The 23,905-nt window shown below is 37.2% G+C and overlaps 1 protein-coding gene, 1 long non-coding RNA gene and 1 pseudogene across 3 annotated transcripts in view; 1 reads left to right on the top strand and 2 right to left on the bottom strand.

The window, feature by feature from the left end:
- The window catches only part of LOC147829215 (uncharacterized), a 36,978-nt gene extending 24,258 nt beyond the window's left edge, over window positions 1-12,720 (top strand). The window contains exon 3 of the long non-coding RNA XR_015449276.1: window positions 16-12,720. This is a non-coding gene — a long non-coding RNA (uncharacterized LOC147829215). The remainder of the gene's footprint in view (window positions 1-15) is intronic.
- Window positions 1-23,905, bottom strand: part of Jazf1 (JAZF zinc finger 1) — a 348,619-nt gene that overhangs the window by 213,108 nt on the left and 111,606 nt on the right. The gene's annotated exons all lie outside the window — the stretch shown is intronic.
- The window catches only part of LOC147829214 (actin-related protein 2/3 complex subunit 2 pseudogene), a 31,183-nt pseudogene continuing 27,420 nt past the window's right edge, over window positions 20,143-23,905 (bottom strand). Inside the window, exon 1 of the transcript XR_015449274.1 lies at window positions 20,143-23,905. This exon is cut by the window's right edge and continues 27,420 nt beyond it. The product of XR_015449274.1 is annotated as an actin-related protein 2/3 complex subunit 2 pseudogene (transcript).

Genomic DNA, 23,905 nt, shown 5'->3' with positions numbered 1-23,905 from the left:
CATTTTCTCTTGCAGACTAGCCTCTGAAACTTATTTTTTCTAGCACCCTTTGCATACTTTTTGTCTGAAGATAACCACCATATCTTCCCAAGATGCTCACCATCCTCTACCCTCCCAAATGTCCTGTAATATACATACAGACTCCTTACAAAGGTGAGTGCCACCTAAGAGTGTTGTAAATGACATAGTCCATCAATATTTAAGTCCTGCAAGCAAGAACAATTAAAATCAACTAGTAACTCAGAGTAAAACAAAAATCACAAGAAAAGAAATCATACCTAAAATTGATTTAGATGGGCATTAAAAACCTTACCATGTAATTTACTGACAGGAACTAAACACTCTCATGTGGCTTAGAGGACAAGTAAAAATACTGTAATTTTTTTTCTATTTAGAAATTGATGCACTGAATCTTTGAAACCTGAGGTTCATTTTGAGAACAGGCCTCACGTGATGTTTAAAGAAAAAAATTAACTTTGTGCACACCTCCTCTATCTAATCAAGATCAGTAAGGAAAAGCCAAAATGTTTAATTTGCTCTGATGTTTCTGCTTTCTGTCAATTTTGTATAGGTAACAGAATCATAATTTAAGTAAGTCACATATTATAAATAACCTGGTTATATTATTCTTTCCTCTTGATAATTAAATCAGTTTGTTATAAATAATCCTATAAACCATTTAACCATGAGTGGTTATAAATTGAGTATTAAAAATTGGGCGCTCTTTCTCCTAGGCTCAATAGCACCCAGGAAACTGTATTCTTTTTATCTCTACTTCACTTGCATCTTATTTGAGTTTCTGGAACCATCTGACAGTTGATAATTGATACATAGGCATAAAAATCTACTGTAAAACCTTAAAAAAATAAAAACCTTTGGAAGAAAGCAATCCCTATTGACCCTGTCATTTTACATCAGTGCAAAGGAGACATGAATGTTGCATTACAGTGGTTTCTCCACCCACTTGTGATGAGATGAAGCCATTGGGAAATTATAGAATTATTTAACAAAGGAATTGTAGAAGTATTTAACAAATTAAGAAGCAAACAAAAACTTTCAATTGCTTCACTTTCACAAGCAAACAAAACAACATGTATTGTTACTTAAGATTCTGGATATGATGCTTGGCCAGAATATTAAAAGTTACAACTACAAAAATCATGCTCAAGTTTTACAATGTAGGACACTACTCAAAGATAAGAAATCATTTTCACCCAATGACAGATATGAAGACTAGCTATTGTTTTTTAATTGTGGTAAAACAAAGTATAACATCATAGTGTTAAATTTACTATCTCAACCATTTTTAAATATATAATTTAGCAGTGTTACATATATTCATATTATGGATTTTCTATCTTGCAAAATTGAAACTATACTCATTAAATATTCTTTTTCCTCCCACCTATTTGCGGAGGATTTTATTTTATTTTATTTTCTGTATCCGTGCTTTTTTATTATTTCAGATGTTTTATACGTGTACATCTTTCAGTATTTTGTGACTGGCTTACTTCACTTAGCATAATTTTCTTGAAGTTTAACAATATTGTAGCATTGTTACCTAACAATGTGATAGGATTTCCTTCTTTTTTGAGGCTTCATTATATCCCACTGCATTTATATACCACAATTTTCTTTTATCTAGTCATTTGTTCTTAGATATTGGGTTTCTTCTACTCCTTGGCTATTGTGAATAACGCTACTACAAATATTTCTTAGAGATCCTGTTTTGAATTCTTTTGGATATACACCCAGAGATGGTATTGCTGCATCATATGGTACTATAATTCTAATTTTAGTTCTTTAGGACACTTTTCCATCAAGCTTTGTTTCTGTTTGAAGAACTGTTTTCTATAATGGCTGTACCATTTTACACTTCTGCCAACAGTGGACAAGAGTTCCAATTTCTCTGCATCCTTGCCAACACTTGTCATTTTCTGTTCTCTGGATGGTGGCCATCTTAACTGGTGTGAGGTAATCTCTCATAGTGGTTCTGATTTGCATTGTTTTGGGGGAGGGTACTGGGGCTTTGCACTTGTGAGGCCAGTGGCAGCACCATTAAGCTAAATCCCTGGCCCCTGATTTGCATTTTGATTTTAGTAATGGTAAATCTCTTTTTGTGGATTTTTTGGTCATTTGTTTATCTTCTTTAGGAAATTGTCTATTTAAGTTCTTTCCCCATTTTAAAAACTGAGTTATCTGGGGTTTGTTGTTGAACTATAGATGCTTTTTATATCTTATAGGTGTTAATCCCTCATCAGATATGTGGATTTGCAAGTATTTTCTCTTATCCATGAATGCTTTCATTTTACTGATTGTTTATTGGCTGTGCATAGTGTTTCTAACTTTGATATAGTCCCATTTGTCTATTTTTTCTTTTGTTGCCTGTGGTTTGGGTGTCTTATCCAAGAAGGCATTGCCAAATCTAATGGTCTGAAGCTTTCATCCTGTGTTCCATTAGTTTTATAGTATTAAGTATTTAATTCATTTGAGCTATTTTAAATGTAGTCAAAATATCATGAAAATCGGTTCCTCAAAAAATATCTGACATCAGAACACTTGCTGAAATAATCAATTTACTGCATCTGACATTTATTATACTTTCAACTCTAGGTTTCCAAATTAAGCATATTGATTTGGGTAAGACTGTGACAATTATATAATTAGGAGGAAGAAATCTTTTTCAGGCGTGCAGTCAAGAAATAAGTGAAGAAATTAATCCTGCTAGATAGCAAAAGAAAACAACACATCAAACAGTGTATTTATATCTCCTATCAAAGGCAAAAACTATCCCAAAGACCTAAAATATGCTATGATCTCAAAGACAGATTTCAACTGATAAGAGTTTGAAATGAAACAGCCTTCTTAACTCACATAACACTACTGATGGGCTTTTAAGCCAATGCATGGGATGGAGCAGAAAGAACTGGAGTGGGAAGAGAGAATGTGGGCTGAATGCACATCCTGGGAGGATGGTAGAGGGCCATGGTACCCTCCCTCCCTCAGCCTCCCATCTACCATCAATTACAGAAGCCTGACAACTTTTTCTTTCCTTTTTAATGTGTTGAATGAAACAAAATTATAAAGGAAAACTACTAGCCTTTTAGCTCTTCCTAATTAAAATTCAGTTTTTTAATTAGGGAGAAACCAATTTAGTTCTTTATCTGTTTATTTCTGAAACAGACATCTGCCCAATATACTAGCCCCAAATAAACTTCTCATCTTCATTTCAAAAAGTAAATGTGACATAAACCAATTAGTCAAGGAAAACAAAAACAAAAAAACCCCCAAAAGTTTCAAATTCTTCCCTCCAGAGTATATATTCTTATGTACACTTAAATATACAAAACACTATTTTCGCCTGTGTCTCAGTTGTTTCTCTAGAATACCCTTCCATGTGCTCTGGCATAAAACTGACTCTGCAGTAGTTACAGAGGTTGAAGAGACACAATTGAAAAAATTAAATGTGACCAATCCCAGATTTTTTCTTAAAACAAAGGAGACACAGATATATAACTAGTGTATGGCAATGCTTTTATCAGCAGAACAAAAACTGGTTCCCTTTTGTATACAGAGAGAACACTGTACAACTGCTCCAGAGAGAGACAGAGATAGACAGAAAGAGAGAGAGAGAAAAAGAGAGAGAGAGATGTGTCCTGGCTCCCTGGTGGCCCCTGAGACCCAGTGAATCCGCCCCTCTGTGCAGTCACTGATGGATCTGTATTTGTGGTTGGTTTGGGTATGTTTTGGCCACACTAGAGCTACTTATAAATATTTCTACCATTTCCCTTTAGGAAACTCAGGGCTTGGGATAAAATGTGATTCTCTCATGCTTGAGGCCATTAGGGGAAATGTGCTTCATATATCCCACTTAAAAAGGGAACGCAGGAAGAGGTGCAGACTCTAGACACAGTCTGCCTTTCTTCCTGCCGTCTGGTTAATGTAGGGACTGGCTGCTCGGGAAAGAAGGGGAGGGAGATGGCAGAGAACCGGAAGCTGGCTGGCGCTGGTAGGATTTACCCCCTGGACGGGAGCACCATCCTTCCCTGAACAGGCCATAAGGAATGAAGGTCTCACTGCATTTTGAGTTAAAGTCCCCAGTATTGGCGCTGGCGATGGTCCGTATATTGTTTACCCATGGGCATATATGAAATACACAATTTTTAAAATCACTTAAATACAATTAGAATTTGTGTATTTTATGTCAGTAAAACTTGGGCAAATTTAAATTTTAAAAGTTCCTTAAATGGACTTAATAAATAACAGAGGATGGCTCTTATTTCTTCCCTCTGGCGTCTGTCTTCATTTACCTTTTGGCAGTGACCTGACCGCTTTCTCTTCCATTTCCTTTTTTGCATCACTAACATACTAAACTGAAGTCCAGGTCTGCTCCAGTCACATCCCTGGTTAAAGTCCCTGGTGGCTCTCCGTGGTTTGTCACTGTCTGTAAACTTTCTAGCCCGGCCCAAGACCTGCCCACGTCAGCCATGTCCACTGGCCAAACACACCTGCAGTGGCCACTGCCGAGACCATCCCATGAGGATTTCCCACTCTGCATCTGGGGCACAATATTCCCTCTCTGCCTCCATGCACCATGAAAGCTTCACTTTAACTAGTAAATCTTTATCCAACCCTTTCCCGATTCCCTCAAATGGACTAATGGTAGCAGCAAAAAGTTGTTTATTATGAGTTTGCTAATTAATAATGTTTTGATACTATTTATTACACAGAATGTAAGCTCTGTAGAGGCTTACTGGTGTATCAATAGGCTTGGAACCACACCTGGCATGTAGTAGGTGTACAACAATTATTTGCTGATTCAGTGAACAACGTTGTTTTTCATACCATGGGTATTGTACAAATCATTTCTACTCTGGAAAATACCACTGCATATGTATAGTGTAAGCCCAACACACTAGATAGGGTAAATGCAGCTCAGAGATGTTAAGTAACTAGACTAAGGCCTCACAGCTCAAGATAGTACTTAATCTCTTCTTCTTTTGAATTCTCAGGAAAGGTACCACTGCTGAGGGGCTTATTTTCTGCCTAACTCCAGTTATAACACATGGGTCCTCTTCCTTTGGTTTCTACTGTTTGGGAACAAAGAATGGTTTTATCCATCATGGTGTCTTCTGAAGCACCTTGTCAGAGCTTCACAAAGTAGGAGGCTCCATAAATATACAGAGAGTCAATGAAATGTAGGTAATAAAGGGGTAAGAGGTATGATTTAGAGAGTATCTTAAAAAAAATCTGGAGTATGCAATAAACTAAAGCATAAATGAGCACTAATTAATAAGTGAGGCACGTTAATTAGTAAAAGGAAGCAGCTCGCACCACATGTACATGACAGTAGTGAACAGCCCTGTGTCAGACGGGGCTCCTGGGAGTACAAGTATTTAACATATAAAAATTAACTGCAAGAATCAAAGGGCAATGCTACATTGAAGGCAGCTTCATTTCTTGAACTCTTCTGAAGAAAAAAAAAAGGCTGAATGTGAGCATGAAATTTCACAGAAGGAAGTCCATTCCAAACATTTTCCTCCATAAGAGTCATGTCCACCATATCACAAGTGCTACACTAGTGGATTAAACTCAAAGCAAGCACAGCTCATGAAGTCCAGAGTTCTCCAGCTTTATCTTTGGATGAGGCTGAGATTACTACTTGGCAGTAGCCAGAGTAGCTGACCCCTGCTGTACCCCTTGTCTTCTTTAACCTAAGCATTCTTACTGTACACTGCAGTCCCCTGCTCCTAAAACCCTCACCCAATTCCACAACTCCAGAACTAGTGTACAGTGACATTTCGAAACATACCCATCTCCAAGTTGGGGCCTGCCTCTACTATTCTTTATGAGTACATACATATCCAAATATGCTTTTAAAGGACAAGATTTGGGCAGTTATGCTGAGCATGCTAAAATGTTAGTTCACTACATTTGTTCTGGAAAACTTGAAAAGTGACATTAATTTGGCTATTTTTCTCAAATTCTCAATAGGAAGTAAGATTAAAGTGAGTACATAGCAAGTCATCATGCTGTGTGACCCTCAGCACTGAGTAACTTCAAGGTTCAGCAATTATTGTTCATTAATGAGTGTTTGCCGCCAACAGGGGCTAGGTTCAATTCTACTTTTGACCCATGACTTAGTAAACAATTTGCTAAATAGATGAATTGGTGGTATAAGGAAGATTTCAGTTTGATTATTATAACAGTAAACCAAAGAAAAATGTTTTTATGACCTCAACCTATGTGTCCACCTCTGTGAGGCCTGCAGATACTTTTCCACATTAAACTCTACTTTATACCTCAGTACACATAAAGAGAGACCCTGAGAACAAGACTAGTGATTGACAGTAATGCCAATAACAAAAATTTACTTAGCACTTATTACAGTGCCAAGCAAAAGCTAAGAAATTTTTTTATGTATTATATCAATCTTCGACTATCCTATGCAGTAAAAACATGTGGGCCTACTGTTTTCTCTGTGAAAATACTTCTGACTCCATTTTTAATGGCTATAGACTATTCCAAGTCTTTTATAGCTTCTTACATCAGTTTTAGCAAGTTAAAGATATGTTCATTTCATCTAAGATTTAAAATGGGTTAGTCTTAAATTTGTCCACAATATTCTTTGATTAGATATAAATCTCTGTCCTAACTGAAAATATGCAGGGTTTTCTTTACTAACATTTATTTATTTATTCTTGTTTTCTGTGATCCATCAAATCCTGTTTAGTGTAAAAATTTTAATTTTCCCCTGTACTATCAGTTCTTATTTCACTATTTCCTTCTTTCTGTTTTCTGTGGGTTTATCATGTGTTCCTTCTCAACTTAGACTGCATGCTGGGAAGCAGAATCACTGTGACTAACAGAAAGAAAAGGTACAGGAGCAAGGCCTCAGTCCTGGAGGAGGTGGAGGGAGCGAGGGTGGGGTGCTGTCGAGATGGGGGTGTCGGTCAGTCATCTAGGGTCCAGCACTGGAAAACCAGCCAGGTTTGCATGCAGGGAACTCAGGGCAGACAAGCTCACGTAGCACCTAACTGGACCTACACAGGGGCCTTGCAGAGAGGAGTGCAGAAGCTGTATCTCTGATGAGCGTCCACAGCAAAGAATTTGGGGGTGGCCAACCATGGGGAAGAAGAGCTGGATGCAGATGGTGGTAAAGTGAAAATAGTGAGAACCTCTGGCACCTGTCCCTGCTTCTGTCCATCACTGTACTTCACCCTAAAGTTTTTCACGAATAAAGGTCACTGCTTCACTCAATCCACCTCCCATTGTCTTACAAGTTCTTCTTTTAGCCCATTTTATCCTAGAACTACAGAAGGAAGGACATCTGGGAAATGCACCTCCCAGTTTAACCAAGCTGACAAGAGCACAGTCTAGCACAGATACTTTCATGGCATGACCAGCCTTTCTTCAATTTTAAAATAGTCATGTGAGACATATATTCGTAAGTACTGTTCAGCTACCTCCTATAAGTTTTGATGTAAATTTTCATTATTATTTTTTTCTAAGTATTTTATAATTTCTATGATATCTACCTTGTCCTGTGATTTATTTGAATATATGCCTCATAATTTCCAAACAGTTCTTTTCCCCTAGTTTCAATACTGAGTTTGATTTCATTGCAGAGAGTTTTGTTTTGTACGATGCTAATCCTTTCAAATTTGATGGAAACTGATTTATAATTCGATTTTCTTTAGTATTTTCATTGCAATTATTTCACATTTTATGGTTCTTTGAATTATATTCTTCAGATGTTGGGTTCATTATATGTCTTTTACATCAAGCTTAATACTAACTGTGTCAATTGTGTTACTGATGTTTTGCCGGCTTCATCTAACAATTAGTGTTGATGTGTGTCTATGTGTATAAAATCTCCCCCAAGGTAATGAACTGTTTTACTCTTTGGAATTTCAAAAATTTTACTTATATACTTTGAAGTCATAGTATCAATGTAGTAAGTATATAAAATTTTAGAATTGTTTTATGTTTTTGGTAAATGGAAACTGTTAGGACTTTCTTTATCACTTATTTTTTTTGTTAATATATCACCTTTTGGTGGAACTCTGACATAATTTTATATAATTTTAACTTCAACTTTTCTCTGTCTTTGTTTATAGAGATGATTCTTATAGACCGCACATTGTTAAAAATTTTTAAATCCAGTCTGACAGTCTGTCTCTTAATTGGAATAGTTTGTCCAGTTACATTTAATGTAAGTTACAAGTTATTCTAGGAATAATGAATTGTTTACATAATGTATCAAAGCCTAAAATTTTGTCAATTTCTTTACCTTCCTCCCAAATAACATGTCCTGTTGTGCTATTGCTGACATATGTTTTGTATTTTGGGTTTTGCAGCTATCAAGACAATAATGTTGGTTTGGGATTTATCCACATGTGTAAATGTTGGCAACAATTTATTTCTTTGTTTAGCTCTGGTATTTTTACTTGAGATCTCTTTCTTTCCTTTTGAAGCATATACTTCAGAATCCTCTTCCTTGAGGATCTGTTTCATCTTTTTTCTTGTCTGAAAATGATTTTATTTCATCCTAATTTTTGAAAGACAGATTTACCAGGGCACACAATTGCAGATTAACTGTGACTTTTCTCTCAACATGCTGAGGACACTGTTTCACTATTTTCTGCTTCCCTCTTTGCTGTTGTTAGTTGAACTGCTGTTTTGACAGCTCTAGGTGCTTAGGATCTTTTTGTCAGAGTGCTCTGCAGTTTCACTACATCAGATAAGAGATACCTATGGATCTCTTTAAAAAATTTAATCTTGTTTGGGATTTGCTGTGTATCCTGAGTCTGTGGGCTGGTATCATTTCTGGAAATTTCACTATCCTTTTTGTCTCTAAAGCCCTCTTCAATATTGTTGTTCTGTCATATTAAATTCTAAATAGTTTATTCAATTTCACCTTCTACTTTATTAATTCTTCCTTTAGTTTTGTGTAATTTGCCATGAATTACCTATCAAGCTTTTAATTTCCATTTGTATATATTTGCCTCTTTTCCAATTTTCTTTGTCATTTTTAAGTTTTGCTCCTTAGACATGTTTTCAATCTTTTTCCATTTTTCAAACACAGTAAATATATTAATTTTACATGTTATACCTGATAAATTCAGTATCTGATGCCTTTGCAGGTTGATTCTGCAGATTCTCATGATGACTTGGTTTCTTATGTTTTGAAATCTTTGAATTCTAATATATTTTAGAAATTTTCTATAAGGGTTCTTTATGGTCAAATTAAGGTGGATTCCTCCACAAAAATGTGTATTTGTTTCTGCTAGGTGCCAAGATTCTTGGCTGAATGTTTTTCTGACCATTCAGCTAGTGTGAATTCTAGCTGTAAATCCATGAGCTGCTCTGAGGTTACGAATTTTCTGAGAAGATTTATTTTTTGCCCCTCTATACAGCTCAAGGGTTCAAGACAGAAAATTTTCCTTGGAGGAGCCTCCGTATATTCCCTAACTTGCCATTACCAAGAGAATGTAGCTGAGAGGTAGCAGTTCCATGGTAGGAGGAGACTTGGCTAATTTTACAGCCCAACTTGGGTGGGCCTCCAGTTCTCACCTTCTGAGGCTCTGGAGGTTGTAAAAGCTTAGAAGCAAGTTCAAGGTGAAAGCTAGTCTCCCACCCTCAGCTTATCTTTCTGGTATTTATCATCTGAGCACCTCTTTCCTGTCCTGTCTGATGACAGTGTACTAACAAAGAACCCAATCCATCAATCATCCAGGCAGAGAGGCTTATAGTAGTTCAGAATGAGAGCTCTGAAACCAAACTGGGCTCAAATTCCTGGATAGTACTCATTGTCCTGGGAAGTTATTTGAACTTTACTTCAGTATTTTTACCAAAAAATGGATAAAAAAATACATGTAAGGCACTTAGAGCATGTCCTCACTTTAAAAAAAAAAACAAACACTATTCTTACCATTACTATTAAGATTGTGGCTGCAGGATGAGACCTTACCATATTGACTTTTGTCCTGTAATACTGCTCTCTTACATTACTCTGTTGCAAACTGAAGCTCTGCAAAATATAAATTTACACTAACATTTTTGCCAATGTGTTAATTTTTATTGTTTCTATTTAAGAAAGTACAAAAAACAAATTAATATATGTATAATGATCGAAGATACACTCTAGCAAACATTCCTATTTATCCATTCTCATAATTTAGGACCAAAAGGGGCACAGTGAAATTAAAAGATACAAATCAAAATAACCCAGAATAACTTTAATATCTAATGGAGGGAGTTAGCTGTTGCCCTCACATGTAAAATGAGCAACTATATGGCAAGTTAATGGGAAAAGAACTGGGGTCTGCAGCTGGACAAGTCTGAAGCTTTTGCTCTTACTAAGATTTATGAGATACAGATACACAAATAAGAGGCATAAGAATTTTCAGAATCATACTGGCTGTCTTTAGAGAAGTGAAAAGTCAAGACAAATAATGTAAAAAGACATGTACTCTACATATAATCAGAAGAGAGGTGGTTTTAATAAGACATGTAGGTAATTCTTAGTTTTAATATGTGCATACCTTAAAAACAAAGTGTCAGAATTAATCTCATTATCACAAACACATTTTTTTGAGTGCTCAATTTATACTGCTAATTTGAATGGATTCTTCAGTTATAAGGTACAGACTAAGCCATACAAGAGAAATGCACTCCTGTTGATTTGTTTATGTTTTCTCAACAAAAAAATGGAACAACTTCGGCTAACCTAAGATTTGGGGTTATGCCAGTCATTAGTTTATCATTACTGAACTCCAATTGCGCTCATTAATGCTGCTTTGTGATCCTGGACTGGATAGCTCTTCTTTACAGTTAGTGCCACTGTTAGGCTTTGTCAGTAGAGGGCACTGCAGGGACATGGCAGTGGTTCCCAGGCACTGCTCACATTTCCTTGCTCCTGCTTCATGGTCCTTTAGTGATACATGTGTATTAGCACATCTAGTGACACTGCTCTGGCCATGCATCCAGAGATCTCTGTTCCTTAATGAACACACAGGCTTGACCAGGGCCCAATAATCGCCTCTCCATGGGTTGCCCACACAGACCCTGTGTGCTGTAGGCCATGTGCCCAGAGTGGTACCCCAACTGCCCATCAGTCTCAGCCTGCCTGTACCCCTAAGAGCTGTTCCCTGCTAGTAAAGGAAGTGTGGACAGGCAACACAGCTAACTTCCCTGCCCTCTCCAGTGAGCTCTGTCCACAGCTTCTGCAGAGCAATCTGAACCCTCATCCAAAGTCTCCAAAATCTGAAACTTTTAAAGTGCCAAGATGATGCCATACCATGAAATTTGTTTCATGCACAAAATTACCAAAAATATATAAAATATATCTTCAGTTTCTACATATAAGGTATATATGACACATAAATGAATTACAAATTTAGACTTTGGCCCCACCCCCAAAATATCTCATTATGTACATGCAAATATTTGAAAATCTGAAATATTTCAAAATGCTTGATTCTAAGCATTTCAGATAAGGGATACTCAATCTACCATTCTTTTTATTAAACTTCCTTTATTTAAATTCTTATGTGATTTCTGACTCCTGGTTCAATCCAGACTGATATAGTATTGTTAACTGTTCATTTCTAAATTCAAAATCATGTACTCTTTCCTCATCATGTACCACTTAAATGCTATTAATTAGAAAATGGTTCCTTCTCATGTACATTTCAGCTGAAATGTTCCTCAGATGCTTTGGAAAGCTTTGAATGATGCTAGAGTGTATTGTCTAAGCTTATTTTAATATTGTTTTGTGTATCTTGTGAACAAATTCCAAGCTAGGCAGCTCACCTAACACAGATTTAAATTCAATTTAATTGTTTCTCCTCTTTTCACACTCTAGTCTTTCTTTCCTCCACAAAGAAGGGCCAGCCGTTAGCACATAATTTCAAAATAACAAACAGAACATTCCACTTTATTTTCGTAGGAATTTGGAGATCCTAATTATTTCCAGGGCAACAACTAAAATACTACTAAAAGTGGATTTAAAAATATGGATTATGTGTGTTTGTTCAGTGATTCTTGAGAGCCCATGATGAGAAAGATTTTCTAGACTTGGAACTGTGGCATAAAAAGAAATGAGGCACTCCCCCTTTTGCTGACTTGAACAGGACCAGAACACAGGGGGAAAAAAGAGGGAAAAAATTTCCAAAAGAATAACCCTTGTAATCACTGATGGACATTACTAAACACCTCTTCAGTGTATAACCCTTGTATGTATTCAGGGGAAAGAAAGAACAAAATATCTTCAAGAATAGAAGAAAAAAGTTTCATATCACATCCATTTGGATTTGGGTTCTTATATGTAGAAGATGAATTAAAATGTAAAATAAAACCACCAGTAACATAACACTTACTACACACAAATTGAAAAAAAGAATATGAAGTGTTCTTCATTTGAAGTATTTCCCCCATTCCTGGGATTACAAACATTTTTTAGGACATTCAATTCATCAGCATGCAAATAATTTGACATTTTACAACTGTATTTTCAGTAACATTTGAGATTCCCTGAATAAATAGTTTCCAATTTATATTTCTCTGTGACATGAGGGAGGCCTCAAGAAATGTCACCGTTTGAAAGTTATCATAATGGAATTTTAAATGTAATGAGTTGCATATTGTATCTAAGCAGAGAGTTTCAAAAGAACAAGAAATACTTTACAGTTTGTCCCCAAAAATTATCCTAAAAGGTCACATCAGTCTCATGATGATAAGTAATTGTCAAGATTTTAAAAATTAGCCACTTGTAAATTATAATTCTTTAAAAATATAAATGACTGAAGTAGGCAGAATTTATGTGGAACAAGAGAAACTAAAGATATGCAAGGAACAATAACCAGAAAAATATGGCCATATATTTACATACTTCCATCTTTTAATTTTAAATAAGTTAATTTCCCATAAAAATAGAAATACATTTCAAACCTCAGCATTTTCTGCATTAACCAGCCAGCAGGAAACCAACATAAAATTTAAAAGAATGAAACTATGTAAAAATCTTATGTAAGCAAATGCTTTTTCAATTTTTATCCTACCTACCATGTGAGTAGAAAGCAATATTTCTGGAAACTGATTATGACCTAGAAAAAAAAAGGAATAACCTCAGCAAAGAACTAGCTTTTACACTGAAAAAGTAAGCAATGCATTCTAAGATGTAGCTGTTAAAAATTCTATAAATGTTCAACCTAAAATAATGTTAAGAAAATGAACATTTGCCAACACTCAAATAGACAGAGCTTGCGTATACTTCATGTTCGCCAAACAAAATGCTATGAATGTGGGATAAAGCACAACAGATATTTTTATGATCTAACTCGGGCCACCTTTCACAGAACAGGAAATTGAGGACTTTCTAGAAGTTTCTTTTTTTCTCTAAAAGTGGCCCCATTACTGATCTTATCCGCAAGTGGAATAAGTGGAATGAACAGGGCACAATTTTAGAAGGACTAGGAGATATCACTCTGCCTTTTAAATCTCTTGACCAGCCTAACAGGATACCTTAAATTCTACCATAAGAGATTTATTTTACTAGATTATGCATTGTATCTAAGAATCTGAAAATTGGAAAAGCATTTACAAATCAGTAGTACAAACTTATTCAAGGAGGTTATCTAAGTCACATGTAGGTTATGTTTTTAGGGAGATGCCCAGACCTCCTTTACCTCCACAGCTCAAGAGCCTGGCAGATAATGACCCAAAAATTAAATGCAGTGTTGGTAAAAATGGCCAGGTCATCAATCAGACGGCTTTCTCCAGGAGGGTTGCTACGAGATCTATGGACTCTTTGGGGATGATGCTGGGGAATGGTAAGTTTTGAAGAGGAGAGGCCAGAAGGGTGCTAGACTTTGGTCAGAGAGACACAAAGTGAAAATCTCAACAAATGGAAGAGTGAAAGCCTCAGGTAAGAGGAATGGGTAGGGAAAGGGCAGGGGTCCTCCAGAGAACATTCTGGAAGGCTAGGTGAGAAAATGGAAGAAATTCAGTTTGTTTCATAAATCTTTCCCTGCCAATGAGCAAGCCATAAATGTTACCATTCTAACCCTGCATGTCAGTGCAGGATGACTTCAAAACTGGGCAACTACTCTGAAAAATTTCCAAAACTGTTTTAATTCTGTTTAAAATCTTACTATCTAGATTTTAAAATCATAAGTTAATGTGATAGCTACAGGAAAAGAAAAATCACTAAACCACTTCATACCTTCTTTTTCCTTTTCTAGGAAACTGCAAATTATACAAGTCTTATATTTGTCCTTCTTCTTAAATGGGAAAAAACAGAAAAAAATTTAAAATTACAGCATGTTTTATTTGTGTGTTAGCTATACAACCTGGGGCTGTTTTTCCTTTCTCTCTCTTTCCCAAACAAGTTCCCTTTAGATCTGACAGAAAAGAGGGGCTAGGGGTGGCAGGAAGAAAGTTGAGCTCCATCGAACCAATTTTTATGTGACAAAAATAGTAGACCACATGGATTGCAAAAATTGCTAAGAACTGTTAAATGTCCACAGGAGGATTCCTACTATAATCATAAAACTTTTCTTTTCTATCTCTGTTTTTGTTTTACTCTACCTAGAACCAAAAATTTAGAAAGGCTAAGAACATCACCCTCAGGCAGATTCAGCTTTCACTTAGCACATTACCTAAGTGTTAACACCTTAGATGTGCTGGATTCTAACAATTACAGAAACAAATCTCTAAGGCTATACAATTTCACCAAAGGTATTTCAAAAATTACTGGATGTTTTGTAAAAGAATACTGGAAAGACTCTGACACAAGCCAAGTTATGACTGGAAGTCTGAAAACAACAAATGGTTGGACCATCAAACCAAATATAGTAATGATGGGCTGGGGGTGTAGCTCAGTAGTGGAGTGCTTAAGCAGCATGCACAAGGCCCTAGGTTTAATCCCTAGGCACTGGAAAAAAGCACTCAACCAAAGTACTGCAAGTCTATGTTCATAACAAAAGTACTCTTTGTTTATTTCTGGCTCACTGTTACTAATTACACAAATAACATCTCCTGAAGATGGCTACCTTTGCTGATTTTGTTGTTACTGCTGTTTTAGGACTCTAAAAGAGTTTGTGATTCTATTTTATGACCTCAAAGACAAGGCCTTTTAAAGAAATGCTTTCCGTAAAAACATACAAAATCACTCCAAAGCTGACCTCTGCTCATCTAGAACCAAGAGAACTAGCAAGAACTTACAGAATCTTTAAACAGGGCCAGTCCCTACACTAGACTGATGCTCCTGCCAGTTCATTCTTTTGGACCTGCCTCATCTTTGAGCAGGAGGGTCTCTGCCAAGCTGCTGTCATCATGCCAGCTGGAAAACCAGCAGGATAATAACTGAAGGAGATGCTGAGTCTGTGTCCATCCCAGCAAACCATGAAGAACTTTATTGTTGCTTTTTTTTTTTTTTTTTTTGGTACCGGGGATCAAACTCGGGACCTTCTGCTTGCGAGGCAGGTGGTGGCACCACTGAGCTAAATCCCCAGCCCAGAACTTTATTATTTACTAAGTATAGGTAAATGGAGGTAGGAAAGGCTGGGTTTCAACAAAATTGAATTAGGATAAATACAATCTTCCCTGAAATATGTTTCTCTGCCTAATCAGTGTTGTCTAGGGAGAAGTTAATCATACTCCTCCTCACAGTAATTATACCAATCATTTAATTAAAATCTTTCCTAAACTGTTCAAAAACAAATTTCCCTATAGACATTGCCACTGATCCCAGTGCCCCATTGTTGGAGTGGTACTAAGAGATTTAACTCTACTAATCAATTAAACTTTTAACCAAGCCACATGAAAATCCCATGAGCAGGATGAATACAGAAAATATAGAGGTTAAACTTTGGGATATATCTCTAAATAGGCAACATAGAATAGAGAAAATACAGGCCTAGGAAATGTTAAAGCAAAGGAGGAGGAGGAAGAGTTGGCGGAGGAAGAGTTGGGGGAGGAAGCAAGCATGAATCACTGATAAATGATCTGTTGACAAGTTTTAAAACTATTCAGAGTCTTCTGGGGTATTAACAATTGTGCATATTTTTCCTTGGAATTGCAGAAAAGTTGGCTCTGATAGTAAAGACAGATAACCCAGGCCATTGACTGAGTCATCCCTGTGTGCGGTTTCAAAATGCTGCCTGATATAATGCCAACTGCACTCTAATGAATATTGAACAAAATGCAATGAAGTTCTCCACCGGGGAACATCCCATGGAATTTACTCTATTTCTAAGAGGATCACAGTGCTCTAGAGACACCAAGTTCCCATTTCATTGATTCATAAGAGATTCAGAGTACAACTGTCACAGTGGCAGCCACCTCACAGATGATTAGCATGGAGGGAGCCAAATTTCTAGGTGACTGAAACTCCTCTAAAACCAAGGCAGTCAGTAGGGTCCAAAGCTCCATGCCTTTACTGTTAATTTCTAGTTTAAATCCCACAGCCTTTCCACAGTCATTGTTTTTGTCTTTTTTGTATATCTTTCTAAAGACAGAGGAGAAAGGAACTCATTTTCAAACCCCCTGGTTTAGAGACAATTGTGCATAGAGGTTGTTAGGCATGGTTTTTACTCTTGGGGTGCTCCATCGCAGTTCCCAGCACTCACTATGCTCAGTGTTCAACAGTTTTCTCTAAACCTCATCCCCAAGTTTGAACAAACACACTAGTTCCCAGAGAAGTCCCTTGGTCCCAGGCTGTCTGGCCTTGAGCTCCACACACCTGACCCAGAAACTGGAGCAAGGCCAGAGCCAAGGCGTCTCACTCAGGGTCACCCTGTACCCCCTTTGGATGCCCTTTCCTCCTTGTTCACTGCAAAGTGCACTTTGTAAAATCTCTTCAGAAGTGGAGAGCAGAGTCCTGGCAGCAATCCCAGGCAAGGGGAGCTTTTTCTTGCTCTGCCTTTATTGATCCTCACTCTCAAAACAGCTGTGAACCTTTTTCTTTGTTTATTTTCACCCAATTAAAACTACAGCTTGATATCATTACTGCAATCTCTCTCCATGTTGTGTTTCAGGGAATCTTCCTTTCTTTAAGACTTCACCTGTCTTTCTAAAAGAGAGTGAACCATCTAGAGACCCTGCATACTGCATGAAAGTGACTTGATTGCTTTTCATGCCTAAAAAAGCCAAATACTTGGAAGTAAGAAGTTGTAAACATACATGTGGCCACATTTTCTTCTCCTTTCCTTCCATTCCACATGGAAAAGAAGAAAAACTTGTAGATATTTGCAAAGGTTTTATGAAATATGAGCTCTGGCTAAGCAAATGTTTTTGAAAATATTTGGATCATCCAAATAGAACAGATGTTTTTGTGAAATTTTCCACTATCCAGTCCCTGAAGTCTCCAGTGTGATTCTGCCCAATGTCCAGCTCCTGGGGAGGCTGGCAGTGGTATTTGGTCGACAAAGTTTCCCAAATCATGGAGTCCTTCTTAAATTTTAAAACAAGACTCCCCTGATCTCTGCCCCCACCATGTTCCAAGGGTAAACAGAGGGCATCCATAGCTGAAGACTGTAAAAGGAGGCACTGACTTTGGAACAACATAGAGGGCCAGGGACAGCTCAAAGGCAGTGGGAAAAGTGTTCTCTCCACAACACCCACCCACAAGTACAATTTCAAAAGTACAAGGCTTATTTCTTACTATGTCGTGAAGCGTGAAGGTCGTCTAGAATCCCCCCTCTAAGATGTGAGCGCCTCGAGGGCACAGACTGTGTTTTATTCATCTCTGTATCCCCCGCACTAGCATACTGCACATGCACAGCAGACACTCCATAAATTTGATGGACTGGAATGAAAGCTCTGAATACCTTCCTGGGAACAGGGCCATGGCCAGCAGGCATCTTAACCAGAACTAGTTGCCAGGTAAGAGCAAGATAAACAGAGAGCTCCTGCATGGCGAATGCAGCTGCCTAATATGGACTCGGGTCAGGAGCACCAGCATCCCAAAGCCCGGTGCAACACTCCGTGTCAGCCAGGAATGTGGGAAGATGCAGAGGGATCTAAAAATTAGGTCCACCGAGCGTTCACTGCACAGGAAAAGTAGTGGCACTGCAACAGACACTGCAGAGCGTTATGAGCCACAGGCGAGGCCCAGCAAGCTATGGAAAGAGTTCAGACCACAGCATTATTCGTCTCCACTTTTACCCACCAGGACAAAGATGTACTAATACCATTAGCAGATACACCTCCATCAGCCACCCCACCAGTGAGTCTTCAATTTAATGGCTAAATTAAAATTCTTCTGAAAATCTTGCCTTAGTCAATCCTGCAATCTTTAATCTTCTTCTTAAAGTTTTACAATTCAACTCTCGCTTTTTTTTTCCTCATAGAACCATTTGGAAAGGTTTTGGGTTTTAAAAAAATATATTAATACACAAAAGTTAATACTTTCCATAAAAGTATTTTTAACCCAACTCCCAACCTGCTAAGATTCTGATGAAACCCTTCACTTACCATTTGCCACCCACACACAGACCCATGGACTGGACAGACCTTCCATCTAGTGACGGCACTTATAGCTGATTAAAGCGCTTGGAGGTGATGACAAAAATATGCTTGGTTTACAAAAACAGGAAACATGGGATGGAAGGGCACATCTGTGATCAGAAAAAGCACAAATGTGCAGAGGAGGAAGCTGCTTTCGATTTGCATTATTACCACCGGAGTTCAGAAGGAGGCAGCCCGCTATTCAAGTGTTCCCATGGTGCAGCATTCTGAGGGACTACATATTTACCATGTTCTTGATACTTATTATGAAATATGTAATAAAACTACTAGCAATGAAAAAGAGCTAATTTTAACTTTTTTGTTGTTGTCAGAAGAAAGAAAATGTTATATTATAGAAGAAATTCCTGGTGGTGTAAGTTTAACACCACAGTCTGAAGTCTAGGAGGGAAAAAACTCCTGAATTAAACACATCTTCCATTTTAAAGCCTACTGAAGTGAAGAACTTCCAAGAAAACGAATGATAGAAATACATATGGCTTGCATAAATGGGTCATGCTACAAATACAGTGGATAGGCTTCAAACATGATCTGTACCTTTGCCTGCATCTGCTATCACTGCGCCACAGGATTATTCAAGCTCTTTCATTTCAGTGAGAAGGTGTGGCGATATTGTCAACACAGGGTGTAAAACTGACTTGAAACAAACTGCTATAATCAGCTTCCCCCAAACCCACTGAACTGTACCAAAGGGCAGTGTGTAATAAATAATTAACACAATTAAAGAAATGGTATGGGCCCACGATAGAGTTTAATTTGTTCAAGCTGAAGAATAAAGCTCATTTAAAATAATTGTTACCACATTTATTTATGGACATGACTATACGCAACTCTATGCTTAAATAGCATAAAACAACTTCCAAAGTCAGGTCTTTAATGTAAATTGAGATAAATATCCCCAGACATACTTGGACAAAACTTAACAAAAACTATAAATAGTTGTAAAAATTAGAAAAAGAAGTCACACATAACTCAGTTCCCTTCCACCCTGGTGAACATTTTAGAAGTAAAGATATAAACACTTAGCAGTTTCAAAAAGTTGGTTGGCATGGGGTTAGGAAATAGGAGAAGATAGAATTTAACTTTCTTTGTACTGTTTAATTTTTTACCATGTGCATGTATTCTGATTTTAATTGTTTACAAATGAGTGTGTGTGTGTATATATATATATATATATACACACACACATATATACACATACATATACCTTCCAGACTTTATTCTGTGTAAATATTTTTTAAAAACCAAAATTGTGATTACATTGTGTGAATAACATTAAAAACAATCACATTTAGGAAAATACAAAGACAACCTCTCTCCTCCCCACCTGCTGGCTTTCTTTAGTGTGAAAGATAATCAGTGGGGTCTACAGGTGAGAGCAGCGAGCAAAGTGTGGCCTGATCGCTTCCTCTCAAACAAATTACGACACAGTTGTTCTCCAGTTCACTCAACCCAGTGGGCAAGGGTGTTGCACCACCCATAAGGTTTAAACAAGCATCCACCGTCTGGGGGTTATGCAGTGCCCGGTTAGGTTAGCACAGTGAGGAAAGCCGAGCCTGGCTGCAGCCCTGATGTCCCGACTTCCCGCCATGCCCAGCCCACCCACCCTGCCACTGCTGTCTGCTGTTATTAGGCTCCTTCCTATGCCTGTCTGCCTTCTGAGATGAGGGTCAGACCTCTGCTTTGCCCAGAAGTGTGATAACTCTAGGCTGTTTCCCCACCCTTTTCTCTAGGAAGTCCGTGAGGTTCACAAATCAAAGTCAGGAACACATTACTGCCAACCTGACTTTGCATTTTGCTTTATTTTTACTTTAAATCAGGCAGTTTGTTGGGCTGAGTCTCTTAATGATTTGGGCAATGTGTTTTCCTCTTGGACAAATTCACAGGATGCACTTAAAAGACACACTTAGAAGCACTGAGGCGTACACTCGCTTTGGAGGAATAAGGAACTCTCATGCCTCCTCACATTGAATATACCTGCTCAGGTCCTGCCTTCCTGCCTGCATCATTCTCTCTGCCTGGGGAACATGCTGGTTTCTAAGAAACCATATACTGTACATGCAGAAGCCCCTGGATTTGTGAATTCTTTGCAGCAAAGGAAGAGAAATTTCAATAAGCTTTGTGATTATATGATCAAAGGGGTTGATAAAAAACAAAACATTTTAAAGATTAAAAATCAAAATTAGAAAGAAAATGTGTAAGAGAAAGGAACCCAAATGGCAAGTAAAGTCATTTAAGTTGGTAAAATGCTCAAAAAGAAAAATAGTCTACTTTAACTGAAAATATTAGAAACTAGGCTTTCCCTCTCAGATGGATCTATTTCATTGCTTTTTAATGCTTTATTTAAAAATATAGCTAAATGACAAGGTAAATGACTGTATGTAAGAGTCATTGCTAAATTTTCAGAATGCTTCACATTTACCTTTTCCAGGCCCCTGAGTAAGGGTGTTTAAATTGTTTGGTGCAAATATGTTACTTTGTCCTGTCCCCCAGTAAGTACACACATCAGTGTCACAGTGTCAGAAGAAAGGCTATGAAATGTTAATCAGATCACTACAGGAGGCTCATTTGTGACTACATTTAGAAATTATTTCTCTCATAGGAATAATTTCAAAATTTGATTTGTGAAATAAAGATGAAACTGGGAATAGAATTTTAATATTGTGCATAACACGTTAAATATCAAGAAGAAATCAGTACCTGTATAAAGTAGAAATCCAAACTAAAGATCAAGGGGTGGCAGGGGTGGGGTGGGGTTACATATATGTGTGTGGGAGAGAGAGAGAGAGAGAGAGAGAGAGACAGAGAGAGAGAGTCACATTTCTAGTTTATAGATAAGCTGCTTGTTTTATGGAATAAGAAATATTTGTGGCTCACTAAATAATAAATGTTTAAAAGCAAGCAATTTGAATAAGCTACTGTTTATCACTTGAGGTTTATAAAATAATACTTTTATAATTATGCTGTTCTTTAAATTTTGCATACTGTCTTATTAATGACAATATTCATGCATTGCCTGCAAGAATTTATTTTTTAATTGCTCTTTCATTGCACTCATTGGAAAATCAAGTAGGAGTCCCTCGGGTTCAGAGTAAAGCTTTTTAGCACTAGTCGAAGCATTTGTAAGAAATGTTTATAACAATAACAACTATTCCTCCATTAAGTCCTCATTTTCTGAACATGATGAAAGGATATATGGCTCTGGAAATAAAATCTGCTTTTAAAAAACACTTCTCAGAAACCAAGCAGGGAGAAGGGAAAGGGTAAGGGCACAGCCTCTGAGGTCATGCTGACCAGGGCTCACACTGGACACCTCACTGCAAACCGAGAAACCTAGGAAAATACCAAACCACTCCAAACCTGTGTGTTCTCAGGTGTAGAGGGAATAAAATAGTTCCTATTCTGTAAGACTATGAGAAGGATTTTCTGAAATGAAGGATATAAAATTGCTACTCAGTAATAATTCCATCATAACTGTGCCTGCCCAGCATCTCTGGTAGCAACAAAAGCTCCTCCTTCACTCCTCCTAGGCCACAAAAGCTCATTAATTTGCTTAGAGTAAGTCATTTACCTGATAGGGAGTTGACCCACCCTGAGAATACATAAATTATTGGTTAAATATTAGAAAATACTTTTAAAATACTTGTACAGAGAAAATCAAAACATAATCTTTTCCATCCTCACTTTTACCTCTTTTTACCACTCACAATTTGGTGGGCTTTCTTCCAAATCTTTTCTCTGTACTTACAAATGTATATTGTAGTTGGTTGGTTTTTTTCCCCAAAAAATACATCATGCCAGAAAAACGGTTTTGTAAATGACTTGCTTTACTCAATAAATAAAATAGACAATATTATTGTTTTTAATGCCTGCCTAGTGTTTCCTATGGTAAATATATTTTATTTAAGCACTCCTTGTTTAAATGGATATTTAGATGAATCCAACACTTTTGCCATTAAAAAATTAGTATTAGTAATAGTATGCTAGTATTTCTGTAGGGTGGGTTTTTAGAAATGGACTTGTTATGTTCTTGATTGATGTGAAACTTACTTTGACTCTGGTTATCTCGATCGGAAAGACATCAGATCGTAAATAGGGTCATAATGATACCAAACAGGAGAGATGAGAGACAGCCTCCACTGGCATTTAGAAGATTTTTTCTTCTTGGATTCAAAATGGATCTGTTGTACAGGAATGATTACCCCATTCTCAGTCAGAGACGAAGCTGACGTGCCTAAAGTACATGTTTAGGACTCTAGACTTGGTTTAAGTCAAATGGCCCTGATTGGATGGGGTCCCTCTGCAGTATTAAAACTGCTCTAATTGCATTCTTCAAGCCAGCTGAAGGCTGACAGCTTCCGCTCCCGGCTCATTATCAGAGCACTTCAAGGGGCTCCATTATGAGCAGGGCACCTGGTCCAAATTTATTTCAACGGCTCAGAGCAAAATGGGAAGGTGCTTAATGTTCAACCACAATGGTGACATTTTTATGAGATATCCAAGGTTCAGAAACAAATAAATGAAAGGTTTGAAAGGAGCACGAACAGAAACTGTGACAATAAAAATTCAACATTAATATATCAATTTAAAAACATATACCACCCATACACTTGGGGTAAGGCCAAAGGTTCATTGCAGGGTAACCAGAAAGAAAAAGGAAAAAGAAGGCCAATACTCAACCCCTCCCATGACAGGGCTCTCCAAAAAGACAAAAATGTTTAAGGAAGTCAGAATGAGATGTGGATTTCTCAATTCTGGTTAGGATAATCATCTTATCTAAATGTTCCTACATGAGAAAAGAAGAAAATTCAACCAGAATTCAGAGTATTCTAAATGTACTACATTCACACCTTTTCTCTGATTTGTTTACAAATTGCTCTTTCATTTAAATATTCCCTCGTGGAGATGAATAAATTAATAATCCTTCTACAGATGTTTCCATAAGAAAACACTGTACCAATTATGTTATTTAGAACTTTTAATAAATGTTAGGAAAATTTTTCCAGGTAGACCATAGTAGGTCCAAAGTAAACATTATATCTGATTGTATAAATCTCTATCTAGAGACTTCTTGTCAAGTGGGATTTTGCTTTCTGTGGCTGAGTGCTTGCAGAGGGCTTAGTATGCAGACGACAACCGCTTTCAAAACCCCACACCCCAGCTGCAGAGCATTACAGAGTTCTACCCTCCACTAAGAATCTGTTTAAAGAAACATTTAAAGTAAATATTTGTATTCTTTCACTAAACACAACAATGACACACTGGAATCTAAGAAAATGATGAATGAAAAATTGTAACACTCACACTTTACAATGAGAATGCTGACTAAACTGGACCTACACAGACTTGGAAGATTTACTAAATGTTTAGTCTC

The sequence above is a fragment of the Heterocephalus glaber genome, unplaced genomic scaffold (assembly GCF_053883595.1).
Source record: "Heterocephalus glaber isolate CG9 unplaced genomic scaffold, H.glaber_assembly_v1.0 deba00000676, whole genome shotgun sequence".
Classification (NCBI taxonomy): Eukaryota; Metazoa; Chordata; class Mammalia; order Rodentia; family Bathyergidae; genus Heterocephalus; species Heterocephalus glaber.
This window is presented reverse-complemented; position numbering and strand designations above follow the sequence as displayed.